General features: G+C 39.9%; 1 protein-coding gene across 3 annotated transcripts in view; it reads right to left on the reverse strand.

Annotated features, from left to right (window-relative positions):
- Nucleotides 1–12,738, reverse strand: part of LOC114249778 (anoctamin-4) — a 47,338-nt gene extending 34,600 nt beyond the window's left edge. For all 3 annotated transcript variants that reach the window (XM_089737288.1, XM_028183479.2, XM_028183476.2), the window contains exon 1: nt 12,366–12,738. The gene's annotated coding sequence lies outside the window, so the exon portion shown is untranslated. The remainder of the gene's footprint in view (nt 1–12,365) is intronic.
- Nucleotides 12,739–25,311: the final 12,573 nt, after the last annotated feature.

The following is a 25,311-nucleotide window of genomic DNA, read 5'->3' on the forward strand; positions in this document are numbered from 1 at the left end:
AATGTATGACAGAATTGTTCCCCTTTAAAAGATTTAAAAAAAGTCCGCGACAGTAGATGTCTATATGTTAAGGTTGGCTCACTATAACGTTTTTTTATGCTAACCAAATTTGTTCTAAAATAAAGCATTATTTGTGAACAATTCCACGCGGACGAAGTCGTGGGCAAAAGCTTATTTAATATACTGGGTGTTAGGAGACCGCTTCCGAAAACGAATATTTTGTACCTACAAGGCTGTAAAATGTAAATTTTTGGGGAGCGCGGTATCAGCGACGGGCTGCGCCGCGGCGCCGGTGTGCGGGTTAAAGAAACGCCGCGCCCTGGCTTTTTTTCCTACCTATGCTGAGAGCCTTGAGAGGCTATTTCAACTTCGCCCTAACATATAGGTGAGCTCACGGTGCTCAAACAGCTAACACTGGCCCTAGCAAGAGCAGTGCTTCGCAGAATCTACCGCCGGATCGGAATCGCGAGCCACTGCGGAGAACTTCAGTGGGCAGTAGAGTTTTTACTGGTGTTAGAGCGTCTTGTGAGTCCACCAGGGTAGGTACCACCACCCTACATATTTCTGCCGTGAAGCAGTAATGCGTTTCGGTTTGAAGGGTGGGGCAGCCGTTATAACTATAATGAGACCATAGAACTTTTATCTCAAGGTACGTGGCGGCATTTACGTTGTAGATGTCTATGGGCTCCAGTAACCACTTAAAATCAGGTGGCCTGTGAGCTCGTCCACCCATCTAAGCAATAAAAAAAAACCGCACGCTCATAAAATGTATTATTATTTTTTTGTTTTTGTTAAGAAGTTGGCACGTGTCGTCTCTTACCACGATCATGTGATCAAACAATCCGCTCAAATCTGTCAACAGTATCTTCTTGGGATGCGCGTGTCTTAGACATCAGATTAAAACTTCTTTTATGGCTTAAACTCGCGTTATTTTAAATTGTCATTACATTTTTTTTGCGTTTCGGACGGACGTCTTAGTTATGATCCGTCAACATTAGAATATTGTGCTAACCACCGTCAACTATAATAATTTAGGATTCCCTGTGTTATGGGCACTAGAGGATGATATGCATTTTTATATATGAGTTACTTGTATAGTTATGTTTGTATATAGATAGTAAACACCCAGATGAAAGTGAACAAACCTGAATGTTTGCCCGATGCAAGAATCGAGCCCACGACCCTCGGCAAAACAGTCAGCGGTGCTAACTACCTTACCACCGAACCAGTCAATGTTATTCTATTATCATTCTTATCTATATATCTAATAATATTAATTATGCTATAAAAATTTATAGTATATTATAATATATTGAAGTCGTCGTTGCCTAAAGGATAAGACGTCCGGTGCATTCGTGTTGAGCGATGCACCGGTATTCGAATCCCGCTGACGGGTACCAATTTTTCCAATGAAATACGTACTCAACAAATGTTCACGATTGACTTCTACGGTGAAGGAATAACATCGTGTAACAAAAATCAAACCCGCAAAATTATAATTTTCGTAAGTACTGGTGGTAGGACCTCTTGTGATTCAGCGCGGGTAGGTACTACCACCACCCTGCCTATTTCTGCCGTGAAGCAGTAATGCGTTTCGGTTTAAAGGGCGGGGCAGCCGTTGTAACTATACTGAGACCTTAGAACTTGTATCTCAAGGTGGGTGGCGCATTTACGTTGTAGATGTCTATGGGCTCCAGTAACCACTTAACATTAGGTGGGCTGTGAGCTCGTCCATCTATCTAAACAACAAAAATAAAAACTTTCAATTTCATTTTGTACAGAACGAACCTTTTTGAGGTTGTTAATCATTATTTAGGGATGACTATAAAGAGAAAATCTTCCACCGAGCGGTTGGAATTACTCAGTAGATCGACGCTTTATATGTTTGTATTTTTTTTATTGCCCATGTAGGTAGATGAGCATACAGCCCTTGACGGTGAGTGGTTACCGTCGCCCATTGACGTCAGCAATGCCAGAGCAGAGCCAAACTGCTACCTACCGTTAAGTACTCTCCACAAGCCTCGTTTGAAGAAGGCAAGTTGCACATGACTAACCCCAGCTCAACATCGTGTGACGCCTACGTCAGATCACTTGACGTTTGTACCGGCCAGTATTATTGTCAATTAGTTTTTGTATATAATTGCGTAATGTGCTTCGTAAAATTGACCTTACGAATACAAATGATAAAAACCTCGCCATTGCTTATTTTCCGTGCACTCCTTTACGTCAGATCTGTTTTGAATATCATAGAAAGCAGTAAAATCTAAGCGGCTGTAGTCCTGATACGACTTTTACATGTTTGCTATGTTTGCAAAATTTGATAAAGCTGTTAGCGCAATTCAGGTATCTCATCAATTTTTTTTATTGCCTTTTTGAGCAGACGAGCATACGGCCCACCTGATGGTTCTTGGTTACCGTCATCCATGGACTTTAGTAATGCCAGGGGCAAAGCCAAGCCGCTGCCTACTGATTAATACTCTCCACAAGCCTAGTTTGAAGAAGGACATGTCATAGCGCTCGGGAAACACCGTGGAGGGGATCTCATTCCAAAGCTGGATGGTACGTGGCAAAAAAGACCTGGAAACGCACTGTGGATGAACGCAGTGACTCCAGGTAGTATGAATGAACTGTACTCCGGTGGCCGGCGGTGCGATGGCAAAAACGAGATGATGGTATCATCTCGAACAATGCCTCAGAGCACTATTCATAATATAGCATAATTTGTGTTCTATGATAGCTGCTGCCACAGGTATAGATGGTGACGCGGTTAATAACAGTACATAGACATCGTTTGATTGCTACCATCAGACGTGGTAGTAATAAAATAGCCCCTTACGATGGTAATGGGCCCATAACCACTGAACATGCCCAGACATCGCATTGACAGATATCGGTTACGATATATCGGTATCGTAAAGAAAAAATGGCCCTAGAAAATCTGTTGAATTCTAGCTATGATATTTTATAATTATCCAACGAATGTTCAAAAGACATTCAACCATTAATTTCTTGAATGAATTTGCTTAATTCCATAAAAATTAACTCATGTAATTACTTTTTAAAAGCGCGCATCAACCTTAATGATACATTCGATGGATAATGATTTGATTTCACGTAAAGCCTATTAAAGTTCACTAATGTTCGGTCAATAATTAAACGGCCGTCTGGTGTAGTGGTAAGTGACATGGTCACTACACAAGGGGGTCGCGGGTTCGAATCCCGCCAAGGGAGGATATTTGTATGATAATAAATATAAATGTATTTTCCAGGGTTATGGATGTATATTAAATATATGTATGTGTATAATAAAAATCTTACATTTATTTCCGTTCTCTGGTACCTGTAACACAAGTTCTTTACGAACTTACCGCGGGAACAGTTAACGTGGCGTGATTGTTAAAAAATATTTATTTATTTGTTTATTTAATAATCGAAATACAACTTTTTTCCCTTACCTATTTGCTGGCAGGCTAAGGGGCTATTCCAGCTACGCGTAGGTGAGATCACGGGCTCAACCTTAGCGAATTTGCTAACACTAGCCCTAACAAAAGCAGAAAGCTTCGCAGAATCTACCACCGGATCGGAATCGCGAGCCACTGAGAAGATCCGGCGAGAAACACAGTGGGCTGTGCCTGTGGGTCCAAGCACAAGACCTTTGAAAACGCATTGTGGTTGAACACAGTGATTTTAGGTAGTGTGATGAACTCTACTCCGGCGGCGGGCGGTGTGATGATGAAAACGAGATGATGGGATCTTTTCTAAAAATCGCGTCTCAGTAAGAAGATAAATGAATAATGATAAATAAATATTTTCTAACAATCTCGCCACGTTAACTGGTCCCGTGCTAAGTTCGTAAAGAACTTGTATTACAGGCACCAGATAACGGAAATAAATGAAAGATTTTTATTTTACACATACATATATTTAATATACATCCATAACCTTGGAAAATACATTTATATTTATCATACAAATATCTTCCCTTGGCGGGATTCGAACCCGCGACCCCCTTGTGCAGTGACCACTACACCAGACGGCCGTTAAGATCGAAGAGAGATATCGATATAATTGCTTCAGTGCGCCGCGTAGGGCACCGGTGACCTACACGCCAATCAACGTGTTAACTCTCTTCGCTTTGTTAGATATAGATAATCGTTCATTGCTTAAAATCGATAATACGACAATATTTTCAATGACATTTGTGTGTTTTATGAGTGCCGGTTTTATTACTTCGTTCAAAGGCTGTGGTAGGTTAAGTAGATTTGAGACTTAACATCAGTACAGCAAGGTGGATAGTTGATAATTGAAATTTCATTACCGGATTGTATATGTATGACAAAATATAGTATTCAATGTGGATTCGCTTTTAGAATACTCTCCCAATCTTTTCTTCCCTTTTAAAGAAATTACGCAATGCCGCTACCTGAATGGTATTGTCGTCCGATTTTACTGGTGGTAGGACGTCTTGTGAGTCCGCGTGGGTAGGTATCACCACCCCTGCCTATTTCTGCCTGGTAATGCGTTTCGGTTTGAAGGGCGGGGGGGCAGCTGTTGTACTGTTAAAAGTGAGACTAGACTCTCAAGGTGGGTGGCGGCATTTACGTAGTAGATTTCTATGGGCTCCAGTAACCTCTTAACATCAGGTGGGCGCGACGGAGCGTGACGTCGATTCCGACGCAGAATTAGGCAGGACTACCCATCTACCAGGTACCTACCCGACTGCGCGATTAACACGGCATCAACCCCTCCGAGCCTCAACTATACGGGCCAAATTTCTACGTCACGACCTACATAACTTCCGTGAACCGTTCCAACCTGGTGGTAGGACCTCTTGTGAGTCCGCGCGGGTAGGTACCACCACCCTGCCTATTTCTGCCGTGAAGCAGTAATGCGTTTCGGTTTGAAGGGTGGCACAGCCGTTGTAACTATACTTGAGACATTAGAGCTTATATCTCAAGGTGGGTTGCGCATTTACATTGTAGATGTCTATGGGCTCCGGTAACCACTTAACACCAGGTGGGCTGTGAGCTCGTCCACCCATCTAAACAATAAAAAAAAACCTATTGGCGGCACATTGAACACCACAAATAAGTACCAGAACGGATAGCGTGTGGTCAGTCGCACGGACGATCGGGCAATGAATTAGTAATGACATATCGATTCGCTTCAAACAAACGTATTTATTGTAGGCGCGTCGCTTATAATGCCGTTTTTTTTTGTATCGAGATTCTCTGTGACTACTGTGGTGGATTTATTTGAGCCAGGACACGCAGAAGCCGCCATTTCTGCCGCAAAGCAGTGACGAATTGAAAGAGCCACCTGGCTTTGGACTAACGGGGTTTCTCAAGCGCTATGATTCGTCCTTTTTTCAACGAGACTTGTCTTTTTTTTATTTTTTTAATGCTTAGCTTACAGCTCACCTGGTGTCAAGTGGTTACTGGAGCCCATGGACATCTACAACGTAAATGCGCCACCCACCTTGATATATAAGTTCTAAGATCTCAATATAGTTACAATGGCTGCCCCACCCTTCAAACCGAAACGCATTACTGCTTCACGGCAGAAATAGGCAGGGCGGTGGTACCCACCTGCGCGGACTCACAAGAGGTCCTACCACCAGTAAAAAGGTAAAAGGTACTCAGTGATAGGCAGTGACTTGGCTGTCCCTCTTGGATTGCTGACGTTCATGAGTAACCACCATCCAATGTGGTTTCTAGTCTCATATAACACGGTTTTGCAAAACGCGGGAATTTTCAGGAACCTTGTTATGGAAGGTTATCATAGGTATAATCCAGGGCGCATCCTGTGCACTTTAATTACACGTCGCGTGCAGAGGTACATACGCTTCGTAATTGAAGTTGATGTCGGCAATTGCAACATATTTATTCAGGCCTCGGCTGATTATCGTTTATTGATTCGGTAGTAAATTTTACGAAGCACTGCTCTTGCTAGGGCTAGTGTTAGCAACTCAGGTTGAGCCCGTGAGCTCACCTACCAGTCCGCAAGTAGCCGGAATAGTCCTATAAGACTGATATTGTACTCTTGTATTTAACGTTTGGCATTTCTGTTTATTTTATATCAGTGTACAATAAAGCATACACTAATTAGGTTTTGTTAATAGAGGGAGCCTTTCCTACGGCTCGTTGCAATGGATATTTGAAGATAAAACCCAAGGAGGGATAAAGTCAGGAGGGCGGCTGGTCGTAAAGCCCTTTCCAAATCCCTATGCAGCATGATAATAGGTAGAGCTTTGCTAACCCCACATGATGTGGGACAAAGGCAAAGAGAAGGAACGCATAGCCCATGTAAAAGCCACCATTAGATCCCAATTTTTGCTGCATATTTCCTGCAACAAAAATTCCCCCTCTCAAATTGGCACCACATTACTTCTTCGCGGCTGTAAAGGGCAGAGTGGTGGTACATGCTCACAAAAGAGACGAAAATAAAGTTGTTGTTAAAACGGAATGGAGTCAAACATTGGTTGGCGGTTTAATTTTCACACCGGGCAAAAACTCATGCGATGAATATGATGGTTTGCTCTTTGTCTGGGCGTTTAATATCTGTATATATATTCGTATATAAGTATGTACATCAATCTCCGGTTCCAAACAGGGGTCCTAATTCGGGTTCAATTGCCCGTACGTGCCTTGTACCCGGTAATTATGTCGACCACCTCCGATAGAACTTACTTATGATATACGAAGAGAACCAAAATGCATTTAAGTCATTAAATTAATAATTAGTTTCACGATCGGTCTATTTATATTGGACAGCTGTATAAATACATGTACCGTTGATACTTCGACATTACTAAGGCTTTAGGCTTTAACCATGTAATCATAATGCTAATTGGTATGTGGCTCTTATCCGATCGCGACGGGGCAACGCAAAGCAGGCGTCGCCCGAAAGATGACTTGTCGGATCCCCCGGACCCACTCTCGGTGCTTTTAGGTCTCTCAAGCACCGTCCTCATCGAATTTGGCGTTTACGAGAAGAGTTCGACGAGCTAATCCATAGACACAGCCGCCTGAGTTTCTCGCCGGATCTTCTCAGTGAGTCGCGATTACGATCCGTTGGTAGATTCTGCGAAGCACTACTCTTGCTAGGTTGCTAGGGCTAGTGTTAGCAAATTCTCTCAGGTTGAGCCCGTGAGCTCACCTACCCGACCAAGCGTAGCTGGAAAAACTTAGATTTTCTACACCATTTTTTTACAATAAATTTATTTTCCAGTTGGATTTTTTATAAAAGCGTGTTTTTTAGTTTTTTTTAAAACTATAATTTATTAAACATGGTGCTACAATTAAACATCAAGATGTCACTAATAGCCTATTAATTTGTCCAGCAGGCGAGTTAGGCTTTGTTAATACTCGTAGTGTTTTTTTTTTACACATCTACAATATCAACAACGCAAATGCCGGCACCTACCTTGAGATATGAGTTCTAAGGTCTCAGTTTGTACAGTACAACGGCTGCCCCACCCTTCAAACCGAAACGCATTACTGCTTCACGGCAGAAATAGGCAGGGTAGTGGCATCTATCCGTGCGGACTCAAAATATGTCCTAACACCAGTAATTATAATTTTGGGGGTTTGTTTTTTATTACACAATGTTATTCCTTCACCGTGGAAGTCAATCGTGAACCTATGATAAGTACGTTTTTTTTATATTCATAATTTGATGTTCGTAGTATTTTTTTTGATATTCATAAAAATAATACGTTTTATTTGGTTTAAAATTTTTATTTGGTTCAAAAATTCATAACATTAAAATAGTATTTTCTGTTCGGTTTTCACAAGACGCTAGCATAAGTCAATCGCGATCACGGATATTATAATCTGAAACGTCGCTAACAATACTATATAGGTATTATAATGACAACAAAAAATGCTAGAATAAATACTTATATAATGATGCCACTTTAATTAGGTATCGTATTAATTGAAATATGTCATAGCTAATTAACGGATTTTTTGGTAGCCTATTAAGGACCCAAGTTTTTTTTTTATTTTATCTTCCTGTCTAATTGTTGATAGCTTAAGCGACTACAGTAAAAGCTGCTTATTCGCGCTTCCTTCATTCGCGTTTTCACTATTCACAGAAATGCGACCAAATTCTTCTATGTTCGCGGCTAAAGATTTTTATATTCATCTATCTAATCGGTACATACACATTTATAAACAAAATTACATTAGCTAGGTGTCCAACCAAATATCCTTTGTAAAGGCGAGGTCGTTATCAATATGGTCAAAAGCTTCAATTAAAATATATTTTTTATACCTGCTTTTTATTTTCTCACCTAGGAACGTATCCCCTATACGTTTTCTCTATTCGCGGCCTATTTAAGAAACTTATACCCCGCGAATAGAGAGCTTTTACTGTATGTATTTTTTATATTCCTACTTAATCATTAGTAGTCTAGCGGCTATTCGTAGGTACGCACACGGGTTCAACCTGAAAGAATTTGCTAACACTAACCTTAGCAAGAGCAGTGTTTCGCTGAATCTACCACCGGATCGGAATTGCATCCCACTGAGAAGATCCGGCGAGAAATTCAGTGGGGTCAGGAGTATTTTGTCCCGGGCAAGAAAAGAAAGCTATTGTCGCCAAGCTGCATCATACAAAAACAATACGTAAATACATTACGTAAACTCATTGAGGAAGATAAGAAATGTTTATAAGCAATGTGTTTGTTAAGTTTGTTTATTGAATCATTGCTTTGCCAATTAATTTTATTTATTTATTTATAGTAATTGGATAGTCGACGAATATGTTTATTAAAATGGTTATTTACTATTTTTAATGTAAATATTTTCACTAGTTTTCCCAACGCTCAGAGCAATGATTGGTTACAACAAGACTTTATTATGTTAATGCGTTAGAAATTTGCCTATTTCTGCCGTGAAGCAGTAATGCGTTTCGGTTTGAAGGGTGGGGCAGCCGTTGTAACTATACTGAGACCTTAGAACTTGTATCTCAAGGTAGGTGGCGCATTTACGTTATACATATCTATGGGCTCCAGTAACCACATAACACCAGGTGGGCTGTGAGCTCGTCCACCCATCCAAGCAATAAAAAAATTAATAAAAAAAAAAAAAAAATTTACTTTTCATATGTCGTTAATATTGAACGAAAAAACTTGGCCATTTTCACATGTTTTATCTTTATTTATACATTAATACGTGAAGCAAAAACTTTAAAAACCTTTTAACGAAAATTGCGCGGACGGAAAAGTATGAAATTTACACCGCTTGTACAGAAACACTCTTACACTATTTTTAATTCAAATTTATTAAAATTTATTTTCTATTTTTTAGTTGGATTTTCAATAAAAGCGTATTTTTTTAGTTTTTTTATTTAAACAATCTATCCGCTGGTATCCTGACGGGCTAATCCAGCTTCTCGCGGAAGGCTAGGTGAGCTCACGGGCTCAACATGAGAGTATTGCTAACACTAGCTCTAGCAAGAGCAGTGCTTCGCTGAATCTACTACCGGATCGGAATCGCGACCCTTTGAGTATATCCGGTGAGAAACTCAGTAAGCTGGTCTATAGATTAGTGGCGGCACATTGTTAGCCTCTATCACTACCCTGTCTATTTCTGCTGTGAAGCAGTAATGCGTTTCGGTTTGAAGGGCGGGGTAGTTCTTGTACTGTTAAACGGACCTTAGAACACATATCTCAAGTTGAGTGACAGTATTAACATTGTAGATTTCTCTATGCATCAAATAAGCTGGAATCATGGTCCAGGCGGCTGGCCGATCCTTCGGCTGGTCGTAGGACCGTCGAGGCGATTCGCCCAGTCCTTGTGGATTGCGTGAATCGTGACAGAGGACGCCTCACTTTCCGGCTCACGCAGGTTCTCACTGGGCATGGTTGCTTCGGTGAGTTCCTGCACCGGATCAGAGCCGAGCCGACGGCAGAGTGCCACCATTGTGATTGCGACTTGGACACGGCAGAGCATGCGCTCGTCGCCTGCCCCGCATGGGAGGGGTGGCGCCGTATCCTCGTCGCAAAAATAGGAAACGACTTGTCGCTGCCGAGTGTTGTGGCATCGATGCTCGGCGACGAAGAGTCGTGGAAGGCGATGCTCGACTTCTGCGAGTGCACCATCTCGCAGAAGGAGGCGGCGGGGCGCGTTAGAGACGCGCAAGCCCGCCGCCGTCGAGCGGGGGCCAGGGAGGCGGATCTCGCCCAAGCCTTGGCCCTCTAAGTGTTTCGGGTCCCCCTCATATGTCGGTCTGGGGACCGGCGAGGGGGACCTAAGAAGACGTCGTGCAAGCTGCTTTGCACGCGTTTTACGCAAGAGCATCCGGGTGATGGAAGGCCGGCTATCCTCGACCCACGCTGGTTCTGACCCAGCGGGGTATTCCGTAGGATAGCTCACTCTAACCGGCGCCATCTAGGCGGGCTCCGGATAGCCTGCCGACCGAGAGGGCTGGTGGTCGTGGCGCCGACGACCGCCAGTCCGGCGTCCCGAGGGGGAGGGTGATGGGAGAGATGTGCTCCGCACTAAACACTTCACTTTCCCCCCTTTGCCTTTTCATGAGTTCTGTCTCATGTGAGATTTGGACGTTGGTTGTTGAGCGACAGGAGGTTTTAGTCGGTTCGACTCCGACATGCTCCGCCCGCCGTCCCCAGTGGAGGGCGGAAGCCCGGCGATTTCCTCCTGACCAAAAAAAAAAAAAAAATGCATCAAATAAATTAAAGATGTTGTGGGTTTAGGAAAGTTATTAAATAGACTAGTACATTCGATCTTAATTCTGAGCTATACCTCCTTTGATGACCATTTAAATTCGTGACTTGGCTTGGACATAAAAAACAAATTGTGTTCGACACGTATTTGTAATACATTCCGTGTTGAATTTGAAAACGTAATGACCTTTCTCGAGGACGTGTGCCTAAGTAAATAGAACAGCATTCGCTAACGAAGCATCAGTTTATTTTCGTTTTAATCAGTTTATATTTGGTGAACCAATAATGTACCTACGTTAAGCTAGACAATTATTCAGATACTTTAAGGTCGATAATCGTTTATCCTATGAACACTGAAACAACGTGGCCTAAAGGATAAGACGGCCAGTGCTTTCGTATCGAGCGACGCTACTGTGCCAGGGTTCGAATCCCGCAGGCGGGTACCTAAATTAGTTAAATACAGGTACTTAAAAATGTTCACGATCGACTTCCACGGTGAAGGAATAACATCGTGCTATAAAAATCAAACCTAGAAAAATTTTAATTTTCGTAATCACCGATGGTAGAGCGTCTTTTGAGCCCGCACGGGTATGCACCACAACCCTGCCTATTTCTGCTGCGAAGCTCTCGGGAAACAGCTTTAGGTGTTTGGAGCGTTCGGTAGGTTATTATTGAATCTAACATAGATAAAGCGGCAGGCCTATGCCAAGCAGTGGGTTACTGAAAGGCTTAAAGGAAATAGGAGATGTATGGAAATGGTAGTGCAAGGTAGAGGGGGAAGAGGTCGACCGAAGAAGACATGGATGGAGTGTGTGAATGACGATATGAGAGAGAGAGAGGAGTGATTGTTGAGATGACGGCTGATAGAAGAGAATGGTAGAGAAAATTTGCTGTGCCGACCCCATCTAGTGGGATAAGGTGGAGAAAAAAAAGAAAGGGTTACAGAAAGGCTGAAGCTTAATGGAAGCAGACACGCGGATTAGAAGTCGATTCGGTGATAAGTATTGAAATTGCTGAAGGATAGGTATCGTGGGCCGTCTGAAGTAGATAGAGTCCATTATCATCTTAAAGTTAGGATTTTAGCGGTATTTTGAAGTCACTTTTTGGCTATCCCACTGCTAGCAGCTTCGAGAGGATATTCTGGCCTCAACGTGTAGCCAGCTCAGGTGGCTCAGCTTTTTTTTTTGTTGCTTAGATGGTTGGACGAGCTCACAGCCCACCTGGTGTTAAGTGGTTACTGGAGCCCATAGACATCTAACATCTACAACGTAAATGCGCCACCCACCTTGAGATATAAGTTCTAAGGTCTCAGTATAGTTACACGGCTGCCCTTACCCTGCGGCTTACCCTTCAAACCGAGACGCATTACTGCTTCACGGCAGAGATAGGCAGAGTGGTGGTACCTACCCGTGCGGACTCACAAGAGGTCCTACCACCAGTAATTACGCAAATTATAAGTTTGCGGGTTTGATTTTTATTACACTATGTTATTCCTTTACAGTGGCAGTCAATCATGAACATTTGTTAAGTACGTATTTCATTAGAAAAATTGGTACCCGCCTGCGGGACTCGAACACCTTTGCAACGAATACACCGAACGTCTTATCCTTTAGGCCACGACGACTTCAAAAAATGTTGCTAAGATCTGCCCTAGTAAGGGCAGTGCTCAATCTACCTGCATATCAGAATTACTGGGAAGATCCGGCGAGAAACTCAGCGGGCTGTGTCACAAGTACCTTCATTCGTTCACACAAGATCACAACCATCTTTCGTTCGAAAATATTTGGTCTGTTTTACAGCAAAATATGTTTCGTTTACGGAATTAGGTAATTAATTACAAAATCACTCACGTACACACCACAAGCGATCGTTCGCACTATTATTGTTGGGATTAATTAATTTTAATTGTTGTATTTGCACATAATTATTTTGTCTTTTGTTGTTTTTTATCACATTTTTTTTTATTTTTGCGAACGCGGTACCAGCCGATTTCGTGTCAGGTGCACGTGCTCAAACACCCGATGCTCGTTGACGAATAAGCTATCCAACATGGCTGACCGAGTGACACTGTAATTGCTAGTGCTTGAACCAATTACTGTTTGTCGATATCGATAATTTGTTTTTAATTTTTTTATAGGAATAACCTTATATCGAGAGATGAAAAGATATATGGTTTAAGCGACATTTTTCTAACTTTGCAGGAGAGCCATTTCAAAATATTTTTTCGGAAAAGAATATCATAACAAAAAAAAGCTTCTTCAGCTATTTAAATGTAGAAAACTTAATTGAAATTCAATTAAAAACATCGAACTGTTAATGGTGGTTCCAAATAAAACGCATCTTTAAATCCTTCTCCTCCTTTCGTAGTTCTCCTCATTATTGAGGGTCGTGACTCTCCCGCTGGATCAATCTCTCTTGTACGATTGTTTTCTATCTGCTGCGACCCTTGGCCTCTTGGAAGGCATCGTGGAGCTTGATGTCGAGACAAGACCGAATTTAGTCCAACCACCTCGTGGGAGTGCGTCCTCTGTGACGGTTGCCCTTTCTGACGGGAACCGTCACCATCAGCTGCTCAAGGTTGTGAACCTCCTTTCGAGCAATGTGTCCAAAGAACTGCAATACTCTACGAATGCATGTTGTGAAGAGTCTAGTTTTAACATTAAGCTCCTTTAATATTGACACATTGTTGCGAAAGGCAGTCCATCTTTAAATACAAAGATATATGTGGCGTATTGAGCCAATTTTCACTTAAACTAAATAACCTTTTACTGTCCTTATATAGTAAAATATAGATAGAAATTAGCAGTCGATCATCTTAGTTATGGACTACTTCTGAAGACACAACTTGGGTCTCAGCCTACGCTTGAAATTTTTATGGGAGTCACCACAGCTTTAAAATAAAAAAAGAATCATCAAACACGTAGAAAAAATTAGTGAAATAACACATAAAAAAATACATTCGAATTGAGAACTTCCTCTTTTTTAAGTCATATGACAAAAAACAAACATTTTGTGGCATCGAAGTGTGCTAACAAATTATTTGTTTTTCTACTCTACTTCAATTACGAAGTTCCATGAGACATTATTATGCTATTTCGTGTGTGTGAATTAACTGTATAACGATTTAGATTGATTGTGTATTTTTGAAATGATGTTTACGATCATGAACCAAAATTGATTATTATTTCAAACTAGCTGACCCGGCAGACTTCGTAGTGCCTCAATCGATGAATAAAATACCTAAACTTTTGTAAAAAATAAAGTTAAAAACAAACAAAAGGAATCCGTCCGTTGGGGGGGACATCAAAGGAAAAACAAAACTGTTATTTTTATTGAATTCCAAGCAGTTTCATATTTATTTTAAACCTTTTAAACCTTCTCTGGACATCCACAAATCATTCAAGATTAAAGTTAGCCAAATCGGTCTAGCCGTTCTCGAGTTTTAGCGAGACTAACGAACAGCAATTCATTTTTATATATAGAGATTATGCGAAACGTGAAGAGTTACCTTCTAAGAAGTGTCAAAAGGGACTTCGTAATTGGAATAGAGTATAGCAAACTATTTCGTGCCGATGAAATTCACGAACATCGATAACGCACGTTATCGACTCTACACGTTTTAAAACCCGTGTAATTCGAAGTCACATCACTATTTCCTCTACACACAGCACAACACACGCCACTCAACCGAAAATAGAATTTCAGTATATATTTTTAGGGTAATGTAGAATGTTTTTAAGTTGCGTAAAAACCGAACTATTTGTTTTGTGTTCGGGACTCGTGATGGAAATGAAGGAAATGTCTCGAATGATTTTAAACATGAATTAATGATGGAGCTCATAGTGTATTCAATTTTTCAAGTTTTGAAGGCTTCGAAATCTTCGCGGCGTTAAGGATAAGACGCCCGGTGCATTCGTATCAAGCGATGTAACAGTGTTCGAATCCCGCAGACAATTACCGATTTTTCTAATGAAATACGTGCTTAACAAATGTCTATTGACTTCTACGCTGAAGAAATAGCGTCACATTTCACTTCGGTAGCGACGCTTTCACATTTTCAAGTAAATTGTGATTACTAGTGAAAGCAGTTCCACCGGAGAGCCTCTGCCAAAAATACGTAGTTCAATGAACCGCGGCGTTGCGAAAATTATGTAAGAAATTTGCTTTTTTGGTGACAGACCTAAATTATCTCATGAAAACTCACAAGACTATCATCGTCTTAAGATGTTTTATCAGTTCTTTTCAAGATAATAATACCACGTGAAAAATTTCCTTCACACGTTACGCGATTTACACACAGCTTGCGAACTTAAGATTTTTTTCGCGTGGCGAATTAATTATTTGAACAAGTATAGTAATCGGCAAACTTCTTGAGCAAATGACCTTGACTGCGCAGAACCGAATTTTAGATCACTTTGGTGGTGAGGGTGAGGCGCAACGGCAGGGGAAATCGTATCGAGCGCGTTATTGGTAGATCAGTCGAGCCTTGCGTCCCGCACCACGCCCTCATTCCGCTTGCTCCCAAAAGTACGCTTGCGTACAGTGGAAAGTCTATCGTTATTAATCGTTAAGTTATTTGTTATAATTGCTTGTGGACTTTGTTGCCATTGCTATTTGTTGAGTGTTTGTTGATTTTTTATAAAACATACACTATGCCGTGACAAACTGGTGTAGTACTTAAAAGAAAGGGTAGAAAATTTGTGTAAGATGTATATTGCTTCATTATAAAACAGGGGAAGAATGATATGGAAAAATTAAAACAGACTTCGGAAGCAACAAAAACATCAGTGAGTACTGTTAGGTGCATTATTAACGAAGCTAAAGGCTCTGGCTTGCTCGCCGTGTTTCGGACTCCGGGTAAGAAAAGATCAGGGAAGAAGAAAGTTACCGGAATGGATAGTTTCGTTCAATCTGTAATAAAAAGATGTAATCGTAATAACTACATAACAAGCAGCGAAACTCCGTACCGTAGAAAGGCTTCGAAAAATTTAAAGAAGATATAAATTTTAATGGCTCGGAATGAAGCTTACGACGAATTATGAAAGAGCTAGGCTTCAGATGGAAGAAAAGAACAGAAAATAATCGGAAGCTGGTAAATGAAAAAAGTAACATTCGATTACTACGAATCGAATATCTTCAAAAAATAATTAATTATAGACAAAAAAGAAGACCGAATCGACCGAGTTGTAAACTACGCCGATGAGCCCTATGTCGACTCATCACGATGATAGCGACTCGGGTGATGAAAACAGTGATGATGATGATGGTCAAGATAATGATAACGAAAAAAAAATTACAAATACCAGCTTCGCTTCAACTGAACCAAGACCTGGCAACAGCTCTAGTTTTGACTTAATAGAAGGAATATCTATTTTACCCCAAGATTAAATTATTACAATTATTAACCTATATGTTTTGTTGATGTTCTAATAAATATATAAATAAATACATATGTTGATTTTAATAATTTAATAGCATTATGACGCAGAGTAACTAATGTTTTTGCACGTGAGTGTACCATGCGCAAACTTACCCCCACTACGTCAACAAATGCTCAAGAAGTTTGCCGGTTATTATACTAGATTTTTATATCAGACACATAATGCGCCAAGTTTGTTGACAACTGTAAATTGTAAGGTTGATTTATTAAAACCTCTTTCTAATGAGGCAAATGTCTCTACTATGCAATTTAGTACAATACACTTTCTTTCGCTTTCGCTCATTTTAATTATTTTAACACGGATAAATACTGCGTAGCGTAGTTCAATGGAGTATCATAGTTTTGTTGGCAGCTAAATTTTTGTGTCAAAAAAATAAATCAGAAACAAACATTATGACGTGTTTCTTGTTATAGTAACCGGCAAACATCGTGAGCAAATGACCTTGACTGCGCAGAACCGAATTTTAGATCACTTTGGTGGTGAGGGTGAGGCGCGACGGCAGGGGAAATCGTATCGAGCGCGTTATTGGTAGATCAGTCGAACCTTGCGTCCCGCACCGCGCCTTCGTTCCGCTTGCTCCCAAAAGTACGCTTGCGTACAGTGAAAAGTCTATCGTTATTAATCGTTAAGTTATATTTTGTTATAATTGCTTATTGACTTTGTTGCCATTGCTATTTGTTGAATGTTTGTTGATTTTTTATAAAAAATACACTATGCCGCGACAAACTGGTGTAGTATTCAAAAGAAAGGGTAGAAAATTTGTGTACGACGTATATTGCTTCATTATAAAACAGGGGAAGAATGATATGAAATATATAATATACAGGGGAAGAATGATATAATATATGGAAAAAGTAAAACAGACTTCGGAAGCAACAAAAACATCAGTGAGTACTGTTAGGTGCATTATTAACGAAGCTAAAGGCTCTGGCTTGCTCATCGTGCTTGGGACTCCGGGTAAGAAAAGATCAGGGAAGAAGAAAGTTACCGGAATGGATAGTTTCGTTCAATCTGTAATAAAAAGATGTAATCATAATAACTACATAACAAGCAGCGAAACTCCGTACCGTAGAAAGGCTTCGAAAATTTTAAAGAAGATATACATTTTAATGGCTCGGAATGAAGTTTACGACGAATTATGAAAGAGATAGGCTTCAGATGGAAAAAAAAAACAGAAAATAATCGGAAGCTGGTAATTGAAAAAAGTAACATTCGATTACTACGAATCGAATATCTTCAAAAAATAATTAATTATAGACAAAAAAGAAGATCGAACCGACCGAGTCGTAAACTACACCGATGAGCCCTATGTCGACTTATCACGATGATGGCGACTCGGGTGATGAAAACAGTGATGATGATAATGGTCAAGATTATGATAACGAAAAAAAAATTACAAATACCAGCTTCGCTTCAACTGAACGAAGACCTGGCAACAGCTCTAGTTTTGACTTAATAGAAGGAATATCTATTTTACCCCAAGATTAAATTATTACAATTATTAACCTATATTTTTTGTTGATGTTCTAATAAATATATAAATAAATACATATGTTGATTTTAATAATTTAATTGCATTATGACGCAGAGTAAATAATGTTTTTGCACGTGAGTGTACCATGCGCAAACTTACCCCCACTACGTCAACAAATGCTCAAGAAGTTTGCCGGCTATTATATCTATATATAAGGGATTGTAGGGTGAAAACTAGTGTATTCTAACTTTAAAGTTTTTATTTAAAAAAACCCTCGTAGCGTCGTCATCTCTATCGATGATTGACATTGACTTTCATCTTCTTTTAAAACTAATACTAGATTAGTTTTAAAAGAAGATGTTTTATGAGAAGGGCCAGTTTTAACTAACTAAATACCGTAAAATAATTGGTAAATTATACTTAAAAAAAGTCTAAGTTAAGTTAGCCTAAGTTACTCCTTATATCATCAGCTACCTATTAGTGAAAGTCCCATCAAAATCGGTCCAGTCATTCCAGAGATTAGCCGGAACAAACAGACAGACAGACAGAGAAAAATTGTAAAAAATGTTATTTTGGTGTCTGTACCGTATATATATTCATATGCACGTAGTAAAAAGCGGTTATTTCAATGCTACAAACAGACACTGCATTTTTATGTATATGTATAGATTTCAAGTTTATTTTAATTTTATTTTTATTTTTATTTATTGCTTAGATGGGTGGACGCGCTCACAGCCCACTTGGTGTTAAATGGTTACTGGAGCCCATGGACATCTACAACGTAAATGCGCCACCCACCTTGAGATATAAGTTCTAATATCTCCGTATAGTTACAACGGCTGCCCTACCCTTCAAACTGAAACGCATTACTGCTTCACGGCAAAAATAGGCAGGGCGGTGGTACCTACCCGTGCGGACTCACAAGAGGTCCTACCACCAGTAATTACGCAAATTATAATTTTGCGGGTTTGATTTTTATTACACGATGTTATTCCTTCTCCGTGGAAGTCAATAGTGAACATTTGTTGAGTACGTAATTCATTAGAAAAATTGGTACCCGCCTGGGATTCGAACACAGGTGCATCGCTCAACACGAATGCACCGGACGTCTTATCCCTTAGGCCACGACGACTTCACAATATCCGCTTAAGAATTAGATGCAGTCACATACAGCGGCTCCCAATACTAACCGTTGGCATTAAAATTTTGCTAGTTTTATAAACACCACGATTCGTTCCCGAGCACGTATTAAAGAGTACGTGTTTTGTATGAAATCGTCACGTATTTACGTAGTCGCCTGTAACATCATAAAAAATTGAGAATGTCATTTATTTGTTTAATATTTTCGATTCGTTGACGTAAGTAATATTTAAAAAATACTTTTCGTATCGACCGAGTCGGTGGTGCAGAGGTTAGAGCACGTGGACTGTTGCGCCGATGGTCGCGGGTTCGATTCTCACCTCAAGCACTACCTTTACTTATACCCTCCGTAGTTCTATCTATATCTATTTATATGAAAAGTAAAGGTAAGAATCACAATTTTTTTCATCTTCTTTATCTCCACCTTATCTCTCTAGATGGGGTCGGGACAGCAATTTTTTCTCTTTCATTCTCTTCTATCAGCCGTCATTTCAACACTCCTCTCTCTCTCTCTCTCTCTCTCATATCGTCATTCGTGTGAATGAAGAAGATGGATGGAGTGTGTACCCATGTCTTCTTCGGTCGACCTCTTCCCCCTCTACCTTGCACTACGATTTCCACACATCTTCTAGTCACATGCATCTTCTCTCGAAATAAGGAGCACCATCTCAATATATTAAAAAGTGTAGGCTGAAAGGAAGCCAATTATGATGGCGCCACAGTAGCGAAAGGAAAGATTTTAAAAACAATTTCATAAAGGGCCACACTTCACTTCATCCCGGCTCACTTCATTTTGTTTAAAACTGCTATATTCATATCAATTCCACTTCCTACACTAGCGCTATGTCGGTGAGTCTTTCAACAACAACTTGCTATTTACAGGTGGACACTTTTTCAACTTGTCCCCTATACAAGACGGTGCTCTTTACCTCTAATCGTAATTACTATTTACGATTCTTTTAATTTTGTAAGAAAAAATATTTGTACAGGTTTCATTTTCTTTCCAGCTTATTTCGGCTACGGAACCTTCGTCAAGGGCATAAATGTTTCACCTAAACTAGGCCCTTAGCGGAATTCACGACGAAACAATGAATAATGAAGCGAGCTTTTAAATCAATAATTGAACTAATTTTAGTTAATTGTTGTATAATATCCGGTATAGATGACAAATAGGATTCTCACTTCAGTCTTCTTTTTTTCCCTACCTATGCTGATAGCCTTGAGGAGGCTATTTCAGCTTCACCCTAACGTGTAGGTGAGCTCACGGGGCTCAAACCGGAGTATTGCTAACACTGACCCTAGCAAGAGCCGTGCTTCGCAGAATCTACCATCGGATCGGAAACGCGACCCACTGAGAAGATCACAGGCAGCGCAGGGTCGTCGTAGCGAGTAGACCTCTGTGGGCTGATAGATATAGAATGTGTGTTATTTTGAATTTCGTGTAACGCCTGTACTAATGGTTTGTCCAGAACATGATAATCCGAAACAACTCAATGGCTTTTTCGTTGTGGGAGCATCCGGTCGTCGAGCCAGTGATGAAGGTATACCTTTTTTTTATTGCCCTTGCAGGCAGACTTCATACGGCCCACCTAATGGTGAGTGGTTACCGTCGCCCCTGGACGTCAGCAATGCCAGGGGCAGAGCCAAGCCGCTGCCTACCTCTTCAACTATGGGTTAATTGGACGAGGACGGTGACCGGTGATTGTGGTACCTAAAAGCACCGCTAATGGATCGGGAGAATCCGAACAGACGTGTTTTGGGCGACGTCGACTGTTTACCATTCGGTTCAGTCTTGGCGGGTCATAGACATAACAAAACTACTTTTACGATTCAATTTTGTGTTTATTATCATTATTTATTGCTTAATAGTTAGCTGGCCCGGCAGACTTCGTAGTGCCTTAATCGATAAATAAAAAACCTAAGCTTTTATAAAATAAACTTAAAAGAAACAAAAAGAAACCGTCCGGAAAATTGTTATTTGTATTTAATTCCGAACATTTTCATATTTATATACCTTTTAAACCTTCTCTGGACTTCCACAAATAATTCAAGACCAAAATTAGCCAAATCGGTCCAGCCGTTCTCGAGTTTTAGCGAGACTAACGAACAGCAGTTAATTTTTATAAATAGAGATATGGGTGTACTAGCTTGCGGCCCAGCTGATGCTAAGACCGGAGCCTGTTCAACAACGCAAACGCGGCTTAACTGGAAGCATGAGTTCTAAGGTCTCAGTTCTTACAGTACAATGACGGCCGTCCCTTCAAACCGCAACGCATTACTGCTTCACGGTAGAAGTAGTCAGGATGGATAGAATGTCGTATAGAACAATTGTTTTAAAATCGTTGGACTATAAAATTTTATAGATATTTTGTTTGTTTGTGGCTTCAGCTACTGCAGTTACCAACAATGACAATAAATTCGTGGTTTACAATGAGTTTACGGTTATTGAATTTTGATTAGGTAGTTTCATCTGAAATTTGATGTCCTATATTTGATGTCCTAGAAGATTTATTTATTTATTTATCGTATGGCATTCGTTTACACTGCGTGGTTATAATTTAAATTTACAGTTTGTGAAATAATCTATAGTTTCTTCTGTTACATTTTTGAGATCTTCCACTTGGCCTGCGAATCTCGTTAGTGGGCATTCCATGACAATGTGGCGCATAATTTGCTCTGGGCATCCGCATTCACAGCTTTCGTTTTCCGTCCAGCCCCATCTCTTCCGCAGTTGGTTACAGTTACCAACTCCCGTTCTCAGGTGGTTAAGCATGCACCAGATTGGTCGTTTTTCTTTGAAACCAGGTGGGCGGGAGTGTGGATTCAGCTCGAACAGTTCAGGTGGGATACATCTGGCTGAATGATAATGAAGATAGATTCATATTCACTTATTATCAAAGACTCCACATTTTTACTATTCTTTTATTGCTTAAATGGATGAATGAGCTAACAGCCCACCTGGTGTTAAGTGGTCACCGGAGCCCATTGACATCTACAACGTAAATGTCGCAACCTACCTCGAGATATTAGTTCTAAGGTCTCCGTTTTTACAACGGCTGTCACAACCTTCAAACCGAAACGCATTACTGATTTACGACAGGGTGGTGCTACCTACCCGTGCGGACTCATAGACCTAACACCAGTAAATTTACTAAAAGATAATTCTATCAGCCCACAGATGTCCACTGCTGGACATATAAATTTATTTATTTATTTTTATTGCCTAGATATGTGGACGAGCTCACAGCCCACCTGGTGTTAAGTGGTTACTGGAACCCATAGACATCTACAACGGAAATGCGCCACCCACCTTGAGATGTAAGTTCTAAGGTCTCAGTATAGTTACAAAGGCTGCCTCACACTTCAAACCGAAACTCATTACTGCTTCACGGCAGAAACAGACAGAGTGGTGATACCTACCCGTGCGGACTCACAAAAGGTCCTACCACCAGTATAGGACATAATTTACTATTGTTTGACTAGCCGATGGCTATGCGCGCATTGCTGTTAGCGTGGACCTATATTATGTTACTTATGACGACTCTTGTAGCTAAAAGTAAGTATTGTACTTTTTGACGAAGCCTGTTGCTGATAACTCTATTTCTGTAATCTGACGAAGCGTGTTGCGGATAATGACATGTACTTTTAGGTTAGGAATATTATCTTTTTTTTTTTTTTATTGCTTAGATGGGTGGACGAGCTCACAGCCCACCTGGTATTAAGTGGTTACTGGAGCCCATAGACATCTACAACGTAAATGCGCCACCCACCTTGAGATATAAGTTCTAAGGTCTCAGTATAGTTACAACGGCTGCCCCACCCTTCAAACCGAAACGCATTACTGCTTCACGGCAGAAATAGGCAGGGCGGTGGTACCTACCCATGCGGACTCACAAGAGGTTCTACCACCAGTGAAAATGTTCTTTTTTTTTATAATAAACGATAGAAATTACACAAGAATGGAACCTTCCTTGTTAGGAGTTTTTCTCACACATTAGAATAAAAATTTACTATTAACAGTTTTTTATTTGGACTCCGGTATACTTTGTACTCAATTCTCTACCATACGTTTCCAATATTAATGACGTGGTCATAGCATTGTGAAGTCCAATGTTCTATTTTCAGTCGATGACGTCACACTTATTTGACATTTACGGAGTGACGTTTTTGTGCGAGCCGGACTTATCGTCACAGCTCGTGATTGTTATTATATTTTAAGTTTAAAACTAAATTTCTGGTTGTTAAGGAGAGGAGGTTCACGGAATTCTCTGACTTATTAGTTAGGTTTGTTTGGTAACCGGTAAAATCGAAGGAAAAAGGCCTAGGGGTAGAGACAGTGGTCGATTTACACTAGGGGTAGTCAGGGCAAGTGCCCAGGGCGGCAAATTTTCTTTTTAATTGATATTTGAAGAATTTTAATTCATCCATTATTTGTGAATTGGCAATTTTTGACACTTTTGGTAAAAATTAATAATCAAAATGATTTAATCAATTTATTTCCTTGGAGATTTAAAATAATAATCGATTATTCTATTTTCTGTATTTAAAGAAATTATACATATTTTTTTATGTAATATAATTATGAGTCACCCTTAGTGAAACATTTATAATTATTAGAAATATTTCTTTATGTTTTTGGAATATATGACATTATGATAAAGATTTCGCAATAAATTAATTATTTAAATTTGGAAAAATAAAATAAATTAACTTTAAGTGTATAATCTATGATATAAACTATAAAGTTTAGGTAAAATTCCAGTATTGGGGCTGATTTTTTTCCGGTGCCCAGGAGCGGCATTAAGTTTAAATCCGGCCCTGAGTAGAGGTCCCAAACGCCATCGCCACCACCAAGCTACATAACGGGATCGATGGAGACAGTTGGTTGACGGAATCAAACGGAGTCACGATCCTCAGCAATGAGGGACCGACTCAAGAGAGAGAGATAAGGAGACTAGGTTTTTATGGCCTTGGAAGGCATTGATGACGTTGAAGACTAGTCAAGTCCGTTTGAAAAAGAATGATTGATTGATTGAAAACTCTATAATACACTAAAACATTGTAGACAGACGAACTTTTTTTTTATTGCCCTTCTAGGCAGACGAGCATACGGCCCACCTGATGGTGAGTGGTTACCGTCGCCCATGGACTTCAGCAATGCCAGGGGCAGAGCGAAGCCGCTGCCTACCGATTGACTTAATGACATTCAGGCATTCTCTTCCAGTTAACCCTAGTTGATTCAAGAAGTGCGTAGCTGTAATAAAGTTAATAATAATAATTATTATTACGATAGTTTAAAGAATTTAAGTAGACATGAGTGAAAATAAAAACACTACGTTATAATTGGATTACCAAAATAAATAAATAAATACATAGATAAGAAATACATAACAAATAAAAAATAAATTATATAAACCTCAACAACATTACAAAACAATCAAGCAATCTGGGTTTTTGAAAGAGATCAGGTACTTTCTCTTTCAAAATATCAACTGAACGTGCTTCACAAAAACTCGGGGGAAAGCTATTCCAAAGAGGTGTTGCTGAGACAGTAAAGGAATTTGAGTATAATCAAGGAATAGCTTGGTGAGTAGTTTTATTTTTATTTTTTTATTATTGCTTTTATGAGTGGACGAGCTCACAGCCCATCTGATGTTAAGTGGTTACTGGAGCCCATAAACATCTACAACGTAAATGCGCCACCCGTCTTGAGATATGAGTTCTAAGGTCCCAAGTATAGTTACAACGGCTGCCCCACCCTTCAAACCGAAACGCATTACTGCTTCACGGCAGAAATAGGCGGGGTGGTGGTACCTACCCGTAACTAGATATCATTTATCTTAAAAAACAATTATTACAAAGATGTACTACTTATGTGATGCTTTTGAAAATTAAATTTATTAGATATTTGTTTGAAATGCAAATAAATATTAGTAATACAGTGTTCGGTAAATAGACCAGTGATTTCTCAAAGTTAAATTGCAACCTGATAATTTTTATTAGAGCCCCATGTATTTATTTATTCACCACAAATCTCTGATGGTATGTATATGAATACCAGTATTAACGTTAATAACCATTTAATATTATTAAATACTTTATTTATTTATTCAAAAAATGGAAACTTGGATTCGCGATTATTTTTTTTGATACAATTGTTTAATTTTGAATACATGTTTCAAAGTTCACACCAGCGAATTGGAAATAAAGCTTTCTTAAGATTTCGAGTCAGTATTGGGTTTGAAACTTCACAGAGAGGAACAGAAATTAATTTAACATTGTTGGTTAAAAAGTCTATTTCTAAATAATGGTAATCCCATCCATCAGATCGAAAATACAGTATCGCAACACCACCGATACTTTATGTACTTTTTATCGTACCTACTGCCAGTAGCCTTGAGAGGCTTTTCCGGCTTCGTTGAGTGTGTAGCCGAGCTCACAGGGTCAACCTGAGAGAATTTATTAAGACTAGCCTTGGCAAGAGCAGTTCTTCGGGGAATCCACTCACGGATCAGAATCGTGACCCACTGAGAAGATCCGACAGAAAACTCAGTGGGCTGTACATA

The sequence above is a fragment of the Bombyx mandarina genome, chromosome 23, assembly GCF_030267445.1.
Source record: "Bombyx mandarina strain Sakado chromosome 23, ASM3026744v2".
Classification (NCBI taxonomy): domain Eukaryota; kingdom Metazoa; phylum Arthropoda; class Insecta; order Lepidoptera; family Bombycidae; genus Bombyx; species Bombyx mandarina.